Source organism: Mastigoproctus giganteus, chromosome 5, assembly GCF_048544385.1.
Source record: "Mastigoproctus giganteus isolate SK-2022 chromosome 5, ASM4854438v1, whole genome shotgun sequence".
In the NCBI taxonomy this organism is placed as follows: domain Eukaryota; kingdom Metazoa; phylum Arthropoda; class Arachnida; order Uropygi; family Thelyphonidae; genus Mastigoproctus; species Mastigoproctus giganteus.
The window spans coordinates 48763202-48773179 of NC_143579.1; the positions used below are offsets into that span (position 1 = coordinate 48763202).

Here is a 9978-nt window from a genome sequence, read left to right on the forward strand (position 1 = left end):
AAATACCAAAGATTTGGGAGTTATATGTGGATATTGAAAAAAAAAAAAAAAAAAAAAAAAAACAGAACAGAAGTATCGCATATGAGATTTATAAGGCTGCTATTAGGAGTCACTAGACTCGATGGATTCCATCGATATCGTCGATGGAATCCAATTGTTTACAAAACAATTGGAGAGAACACGTATTGAGAATGGCAAAAGACTATCAAGACAAGCCATGGATTATAAACCAAGAAGAAAGACTGAATGGCTGATAACAGAACACAGTACTTTCACATTATCTGAGGGGGGTGTATAAGAGGCATTCGTATAATTTTAAAATTGTATATTAATGACCTTCTTCCATTGACCGGAAATCCTATCCATAGTTTTGCTGATGATAGCACATTGCATTCCACCTTCCACTTTGAGAAACCTTGTCCTACTCAATCAGCGTCAGCTTCTCGAATATCTGCTACAAATTCCTTAAATGCCGATCTCCGGTGGGGCAAAGACAACTTAGTTGATTTCAACCCTTCTAAAACTCAGTTTGTCTTATATCTCGCAAAAAGGATTCTTCTGCTCCTATGCTTATCTTTGGTGACACTCCGATTTCTAGGCAAAATGATATATCTCTTTTGGGGTTTATCCTGACTTCTAATCTCTCTTGGCACAAGCACATTACAAATATTGCTTCCTCTGCATCTAAAAAACTTGGTTTTCTCTTTCGCTCTCGGCGTTACTTTTCCTCCAAAACAGCTGTTCACTGTGTGCAAATCGCAAATCCGCCCTGCCATGGAATATTGTTCCCACATCTGGGGTGGTGCCCCCAAAACCTCTCTCAGGCTTCTTGATTCCATTCAGAAGAGGGCAGTTAGGTTAGTTAATGACTCATCTCTAACAGAGTCTCTCCACTCGCTGTCTCATAGACGTACTGTTTCTGCTGCATACCTTTTCTACAGATACTTCCATGGGCACTGTTCTTCTGAATTGGCTTCTATAATTCCCGCTCTCTCTTTCAAAACAGTCCGAACACGTGCCGTCACCAGCCAACATCCATTTACTGTCCAACTTCAAACCCACAGAACCAACTTTTCGTCTTCCTCATTTATTCATTCAACTGCCGTTTTCTGGAACAACCTTCCTTCATACGTATTTCCTGAAAATTACAATCTACAGAAGTTCAAGTCCAATGTCAACAAATATCCTCTTTCATCTTCTCATCCTCCAACCATGAAACTGTCAAAGAATAAAAAAAATAATACAAATTTAAGGAACTGATCACAGTAAGTATCTCCAAAATGAATAGATTTCGAACAAGCTAAATATAGTAATATTTAGCTTGTTGTCTACATTGAACCCAAAATAGTCTTGAAAAAATTCTGCTGACTATCAAATATTTCTGAAAGCATTACATATTTTATAATCAAGTACTGGAAAAGGTAGCTTCGTCGACCATAAGCCAATACCCTGACAAAGAAGATGAGGTTTTCTTTGATTGGATAGAATTACGTATCTATCTCAATCCATCCAATGGATGAGTGAGTCTGATCCGACAAGAACAAAAGCAGTACCCCTCTTAGCTTCAGACACAAGAACGCTTTCAGATGTCAGAAGAAAGGGATAAATGTTACTTCGTATATGCCATCCACTTCCACGCATTGATATGCAAGAAGCGGAAAGGGAGTGGATGTGATGGTACATTAATATGTACTGTATATGCATAAGGGGAAGAGATACACGCATCACAGTTGCAAATGTCGGAACACATTTACAGATTTACATGAGGCGCAACACTGATACGGTCACCTATCCACAGAGATTCCTACAAACTCGATAACAAAGTTATCGAGTTCCAAACTTAGATATCTTTGTTCTGTTTAGCTACACGATGCAACTTTTAAGCCAACGGAATTCGAAAGGGATTTCGCTTTTCTTTTGAAAGCTCTGAAAGCCGATTTTACTGTGGTTCGATGCTGTTCGCTGTATGAGAGCGCACAGGTGCATAGAAGGGAACAATGGGGACACGCGCAGCAAGGGACAGAGAGAGAGAGAGAGAGAGAGAGAGAGAGAGAGAGAGAGAGAGAGCGAGAGAGAGAGAGAGGAGGGGAGTGTGAAAGGAGATGTTTTTGTTCTGCTGGGAAAACTTTTTTTTTTTGGAATAAAAGAATACGATGGAGTGTCCCTGACGATTTAAAAAAAATGCACGAAAAATCTTAAATTATTCAAAATAAATTCAGTGAGACTAAGTTACATTTTTATTCTTAAGTTTCAGTCAACATTAACGCCAAAGATTATCCTATTGGTTTCCAGTCTTACCAGTAGATATCGCGCTGAAGTTTTCTCGAAATAGTAGAATAAGAATTTTTTTGTTGTTGTTTATACTTCTGTCGGGTCATTAGGGACAGAGGAGTTCACGAGATAAAAAAAAAATCTCGTAAATTCCTCTCTCCGAAAAATTACCGCATTTAGCGGTTACGTGGTCTCGAACCACGGTCAAGTCAAAAAACGATCCTCCTAAAGTCATATAACAACAACAACATCCGCTGACATTTAGACTTTGAAGTGACAGTGGACCGAAAAATCCACTGATTTTCGCGGAATAATTCGTAATACAAACATGTGTACTACTGTACTTGAGCCTTGACCACTCACATAGGCAGTTTTTATTTTAAAACAGACGTAGTGACTACATTCCACCTTGGGAAAAAAAATATACATTGTTACCAGCCGTCCACCCCCACACACACAGGATGGAAAAGGCCCGGGTTCAAATCCAGTCAAATTTACAGATCTAATATATACAGCAAAAGATGGTCTAAACCACTGATTCGCCTAAGACCCTACAACAACATCCGCTGATATTTAGACTTTGAACTGCCAATCCTTAACTTCTTACCCATTTTCTTTTTCTTAAATTTCCCTTCTTTATTTAAATAATTAATTAAATAAACCGAAAGAAGTGCACTTTTTATTTTGAAACATCTCACTTCAAGAGTGGATCAGCTGATTCTTCGTAGAACAAAATAACCTTTTTTTTTTAAATTTTATTCCTTTGTAGTTTAACAATAACAGTAATAAAAATGATATTTTTCTGGCCATGCACGTGCACACCATCCAAATTAGGAATCTCTGAAAGTGTCCTACCTACCGCACGTATCACCTGCACTTCTCGCCGACGGGCGGCAACCCTCCGTACCTCTTTTAAAGGAGCGAAGACGGTGCCGGAGAGGAAATACACTTCATAGTCACTTCGTGACAACGTGTCGTCAGTTATCTGTGCCCTCAATCACCCTTCCTCCTCGTCCTCACACCTCGGTCGGCACCAGCACGGACGTTGAAGTTACAACCATCCCCTCCCTGCTTGGATCTACTCGCAACCTTCAATCGATACTTTTTCACTACGCCTGCTCGTTCTCCTGGTGGAACCGGAAGTGCCCTAAAAGACCGAGCAACGTTAGACGATTCTTTTCTGTAGGTCTTCATTTATCAGATTTGTCACATCGCGGAAGTAGAGTGAGGGGGAAGTAGAGATGAGGACAAACATCTCTGTTTCTTGTAATGTGTTTAGCAACCGTTACCAGATGGCGTATTTGTTTGCTAAATAGAAGAGCAAATATAGATAAACTGGGGGGGAAAATATTTAAAACTAGTGATGAAGAGTAATTGAACATCGATAGAAACTTTGAATTTGAAATCTTTCTTAAATTTTTTATTATTTTATTTTATATTTTATTATATTTTTATTATTTATATTTATTTTCTTATTTTTTATATATTTATAATTTTTTATATTATTTTTTATATATTTATTATATATTTTCTAAATATTTTTATTTCTGTGACGTCACGATTCTAGATTTTCAAATTCATTGTCTGAAATAAACACGTTAGCAACGATTTTGATTGCGTTTTGTGATTTGTTTTCATTTCTGTGACGTCAGCAGTATAGATTTTCAAATTCATTCAGTCTGAAATAAACAGGTTAGCAGTGATTCTAATTCTCAACACTAGAGGTCGCCTTTTAGTTCGTTTTTTTTTAAGTTATTTTAAGCTACGTTGTTAATATTTTATTATGACATTATCACGCATTCATTTAGAAAGTAAGATAAGGAGTCATTCGTAAATTAAACAATGTTTTTAATTCTGGCTGTTTAATAAAATATATAAAAGTGTTTAATAAATTAGTTTATTTATCTAAAGTTTGTTTATTTAGTTAAAAATACCTTAAAATAAACCAAAAATACGTACTTTAGCTTAATTGAAAGTTATACAATTAAAAAATGTTCCATTTTATTTTCGAATGATGTTTAAACAGTTTTTAAATTAAAAAAAACTTAATTTAAATATTTCTGCTTTTGATACCTATGAGAATCCATTATGTTAGTACAGGGGTAGTTCAAAAATAAGGAAACATTGGAGAATTTTATTCGGGTGGATTAAAAGAATGTATTAAATTTAAAAAAAAAAAAACACATATTTCAGCTGCCCATGCTCCGGTTTGAATCCTCTCATTGACGGGATTTGAACCCAGACCTTTTCCATATGATGTTGATTATAACCACTTCACTACCGCGAGGGCACCTATTAAATGCAATGATCGTAATGCCTATGGTATGATGAATTTCGACTTTACCACGAGGTGCCTTTGTATTGCACTACTTTTGAACAGATGGCAAAAGTTAATTTTCTACTTCTTTAGAAGTTGGGACACTTATGATCGCCTGTTCGTGGACATACTGGTCTATCACAGGTTGTCTCATTACTCTTACTATGTCGTGGCAGATTAAACTTCTGGCAATGCCATTTGTTCAAAGGTAGTGGAGCACAAAGACAACTCGTTGTAAAGGTAAAGTTCATTCTACCATGGTCATTAAGACCACTATATTTAATAAGCACCGTCCTTCTCACACCAGGTGATAAAGGTCCGAATTTGAATCCCTTCAATGACACGAGAAACTTTTATGGACTTTTTTTCACTCCATGGCTGAGTTAGTCTCGAAATAGGATAGATTTTAAAAAGGACAAAAGAGCATTAGCTATAATATCAAAATGGTGCTGTTTTTGCTAGAGGTGACCTCGGGTTAAACAGAACTCGGATTAACAAAGTTCGGATTATTGAGACACGTTTCCGCAATATAAAAATCTTTTAAGAAAATTTAACTTTATTTGTACCACAGTTAACATACTACGTTGTAATTCATACCTAAGAAACTTTGTATTGAGCCCCAAAAAAACTTGATAATACTAGCAGAGGAATGGCAATGTCCCAAGGATATTGTCATTCTCTGCAATGGCGTATGTGACCTTTTCAATATGATCTAGGACGTCTGTGCAGTTCTTACTACTTCTGTCTTGAATAGCATCTTATTGCACTCTACAAAACATTAGAGAGACCTAACCTACCATCAAAATTTCCTTTCGCCCACTTAATGACGCTGTTAGCCAGTAATTCTAGCATTTATCGGAGAGATCTGTCTCATTGATCGATCAATTTTATGTCCTCTCTCTTAACTTAGACGTTGATTGCCTGTTCTATTGTTTCTGCGTGCTTGGAGCTCACTGCATAGATGCCAGAAGTATTATTGATCTCTTAAAAATCTACCAAAGTATTTATCCACATCATCACATCAGTTTGGATGTATTCTTCGTTTTGAATTGTAAGGAAGCTAATCACAGCTTTTTTCTTCGATACAAATTATACTTGGAGATGGTTTCTGAATGGAAGAGATGGATGAATTAAGAGATAGTTTCCTTCACTGATTTATAGCGATCTACCTTAATTCGAGAAATGTAACCTCAGTTCTTAAGAAAGAATTTCAGATCATACATTTTATGGACGTGATGTGTTTTGAGTTTTTTTTTTATTTATCTTAGGATTTAAATCACTCTAAAAGTGCTTATTCTTAAGTACTTATTTTCCCTTTCTTAAAACGAATATAATATTACGCCCCCCATCCTTTAAGAATCTCGAAAAACTGACCAAAAACTAAAAGGAATTCGATTTAGAATTAAATTCAACATTAATTCGAATTCAGCCACTGTCTGATGTTATAATTGGGACCAAAATGCCATTTTCCAAGCAGATTTTAATTACACTAAATACTCTCTTTCTATTCCTTCTTCTTTCATCAAATTAAACTATACTGGTTGGTAATGACTTTTGTAATCAGATCGCTCACAATGGACAGATGAATTCTAGACAGGAAAGAGTTAATGATGATCTTTCAAAATTGGAAAAAAGCTATTCCAAGCAGTTAAGATCGCATAAAAGGAAAGAACAGCCTGATTGAAACGCCATCTGCCGGATTAAATCATCAAGTTATGGAAATTTCTATGGATTATATTATAAATGAAATATTATATAATAAAATATTTTATGTTTCATATAAAATATGCAGGAACGTATTTTAATTTCACCATAAAATTAAATTCTGTTAAATTATAACTTAATTTTATGTTTAAAATCATTAAAATAGGAATTTTAACGATTTTAATGAATTAAAATAGGAATTAGGAATGTTTCTCTCTCTCTCTACAAAGATGAAAGAATGCATGTTCCTCCTAATTGTTCTAATGAAGTTCCTATCTTGCTTTCTGATGTTGAGGTTAAGTTCAGTAGGTGGGAACTTATTACAAATAGCTGGGTGTGGCTTTTCTAGGATGCGTGAAAGAGTGGGAGGATGGGGAAGGGGGTTAGAACAAGCGTGATTAATATAGACCTACGTTCATATAGGCCAGATCTTCTTAACAGAGAGGTGTCACAACCAACAAGGAAATTAATGAATATGAGAAAATATAGACACGCTAATATTTGCCTAAAGTAGCAGGATCAACAAGGAACAGAGACATAAAATGGATGTTATCACTCCCTATAATTGTTTGTGTTTGTTGTGATGCCCTGGGGAGTAGGAAAAACGATATTTTGTGATTAATACGCATCTTTGTCCGTCTGGCAAAGACGAATGGGCAAAGCTTGTCATTGTGAATTTAGTTATGGTGGAAGTGACAGATAGAGGATGTTGCGCAGAGAGCGTGCTGAAATTTTCTAGCACAGATACTTCTTACGATACGCATGATGTAGCTCTTTTCAGATTGTTCAAGATTGTGCCGTTCATCAAGGCATACCGGCGCATCCTCCAATGGATGCTTGGAAGGAATGTGATGAATTACCTGCAGCAAAGGATGAGGGAAAAATAAAATCGAGTTACTCAAAGGGGAGATAAAGTGTAATGATAGCTAGGACGGATGGAAGAGGAAAGTGTTCTTAGCTTAAAGGAGCTGATTAAAAATAATCGAAATGATATTCTGATAATGAATTTCCTTCAATGGAAAATCCCTTCTTTTTTTTTGGTTTCCTTCTACAACGATGTGCTCATTAACAAGATTGTATTAATAGAATGGACTAAAGGAATGCAGGTAATTTGAGATTAATTCTCCATCATCTTTTTATTTCTCCCGCTTGTATGTCTCTTTTGTTGAAATCGATTATCAGCTGTTGCAATGAGCGTTTTAGAGAACGGGTTTTAAGTTAATTAACACAAGAGGGGAGGAGTTAATTTCTCAGAAAAATTGGAATCATACGTAAGCATCACACATTAAATTAGTATAACTGCTATCTTCTAATTATACATTAGACACACAAGAAAATCCAATTAATTATCCGTTCACCATCTATGACTTATAATTTCAGGGGGACTTTTTAAAACTGTTTTATTCTATTAACCTTTGAAGCACTGAAAAATCGTGTGAAATTTGAACGTGTACTTATACTCCGAAATTTCTAAATTTAAAGGCCCGTACTTAGGGATAGAAAAACAGAATTAATACAGATATATTTACAATTTATAATGTATAAATTTATACACAAACATACGTTGTTACTCTCCTTTTAAACTCCAAGAATTTTTTTTCTTTATCAGGCGAAAATAATTGAATCAAAAAATAAAAGAGAGGTTCTTCTGCAACTATCAAGATGAAAAAATGATTGGAAAAAAGGAGAGTCCATTAATGCAGCGAATATATGATGAAGCACAAATATTTAAGAACAAAAATATAAGTCGACTTATATTCCATAATATACGGTAAATTCTAGTATTAAAATGGAAAAGATGTGCAGGGAAGCAACCTATTTCTGGGTCTGCCCAAAAATACCTCTCATTATTTTTATCATCAAAAATAAGTGTCCAATTCTTCCTTGAATTTTGCCAAACTTTCCAACAACACTTGCCTAAATGTAAATATATTTTACAGTTCTGTCCTCTGGTTCTTTATTCGATTAGGAGCGACTTCTGTTTCTATCTTTTTATCTGAGAAAAACCATTTTTCTTCCACTCATCCATTTCTTGCTGTTCATCAGATGCTGCTAACAGCGAATGCCCAAACTTTAGCACATCATCTTGCGGTTCCAACTTAACACATTTCCGTTTGTGGCGTCTGTATTATTGCAATCGATCGTCAGCTGTTGCTTCATTCATTCTCTCCTAGCAAAGAATGCGAGTTAATTAACGTTGCGCCTTTTTAAATTTTTCCTAAAAATTATAATCGCACCTGAAACTCGTTGGGATAGATTAATGTGCGGGGACATTCATATACCCTTTTTAAATTCTCATCTTTGTACAGCTTTTGGTTGTTTTATTCTTATCGGAGAAAGTGAAAACCAGCGACAAAAAGAGGGAAGAGAGATAACCAATATTCCCGAAATTGAGTGTCATCCAGATTTTTCTTCTTTTTTTTGGTTAATTTCCGGGAGATAAATGTTGTTAACAAATTATACAGGATGTTTTTTAAAGTTATTTAATTCATGAAATTTATTTAAAATATCCGGTTATACTTGTGGGAACAGCATAATTTGGTTTCCGTGCAGATCACACATTGTACGCATGCGAATTAACTTGTTTAATGAAATCATTCCCTTACCTGAGTAACTGGAGCCAGCCTTAAAACGAACTCTCTATTGTGGAGAGGTATTTCAAATTCCTGCTCTCTGACTCCACAATTTATGGTCCTCAAATGCAGATGTTAGATAGGAATATAGCCAATATTTCAAGACAGAATTTACTAAGTAAGTCGATATGAAAATTGATTACAAAATTGTGTCGTCCGCTGATTGAGGTTTATAAGGCTCTGAGAGAGGTTAGTAAAATGAATGAAGGTGGAATTTTCACTTTTATTAATAATTCCAGAAATATGGACCATAAATTCAAATTCCAGGAGTTGACACTTCAAGTCGTAGAGAACTGGAACAGGTTGCATTCGCGGGTGGTTGAGACTGACAGTTTGAATAAATTATACTAACACTAATCTCATTTTAAAATTTCCTTTCCTTTTTCTCTTACGCTTTCCTCATTCTTCTTTCCACATTTTTATTTTCCTTCTCTTTTTACTGTTCGCTCTCTCCTTCTAAACTCAGTCTTCTCTCCCTCTACTCAGTTTATTATTAGATTATGAATACAGAAGTATTCAAAGTTATATAAATGAATCGGGAATATCCGGATACAAACTTCCCTCACACACGCTATCTGATAAATTGCGTCATTCACGAATTGTAGAAAAGTTTAGGAGGAAACAAACTACCAGAAAAGCGGTTGCATTCCATCCTAGTGATGCGGACCACGCATCTGTTTACGTGACCCGTAATATACAAGCGGAAATGGAAGAAGTTTTGAACTTATCTCTTAAACGGTAGGCGCAGCAGCAAACAACGATCATTATAGGCCAATATACCACGTGATCTACGTTATTAAGGTTATCAGCAAAAACGTCCGTTACTTCCGTGACGTTGCATGACGTTATCAGGACTCGACGTTAAAGAGCCAGAGGTGTTCCTTGGTGTTTTCTCGTGCTACGAGCTCCTATAAGAGCATCGTACATCAAACTTCTTCCGATGTTGTTCCCTGCGTCACGACCTTTGATATATGAACGTCAGCAGTTGTACTAGTTCGCCTTGCCTTATCTAAGACAGGCCCCTTCCACACATACAACTTGTACACTACGGAT

General features: G+C 35.7%; 1 protein-coding gene across 1 annotated transcript in view; it reads right to left on the bottom strand.

Moving 5' to 3' along the window:
* LOC150085376 (uncharacterized) overlaps positions 1-3298 on the bottom strand; it is a 122336-nt gene extending 119038 nt beyond the window's left edge. Inside the window, exon 1 of the mRNA XM_090373189.1 lies at positions 3179-3298. The gene's annotated coding sequence lies outside the window, so the exon portion shown is untranslated. The remainder of the gene's footprint in view (positions 1-3178) is intronic.
* Between the last annotated feature and the right edge of the window lie 6680 nt (positions 3299-9978).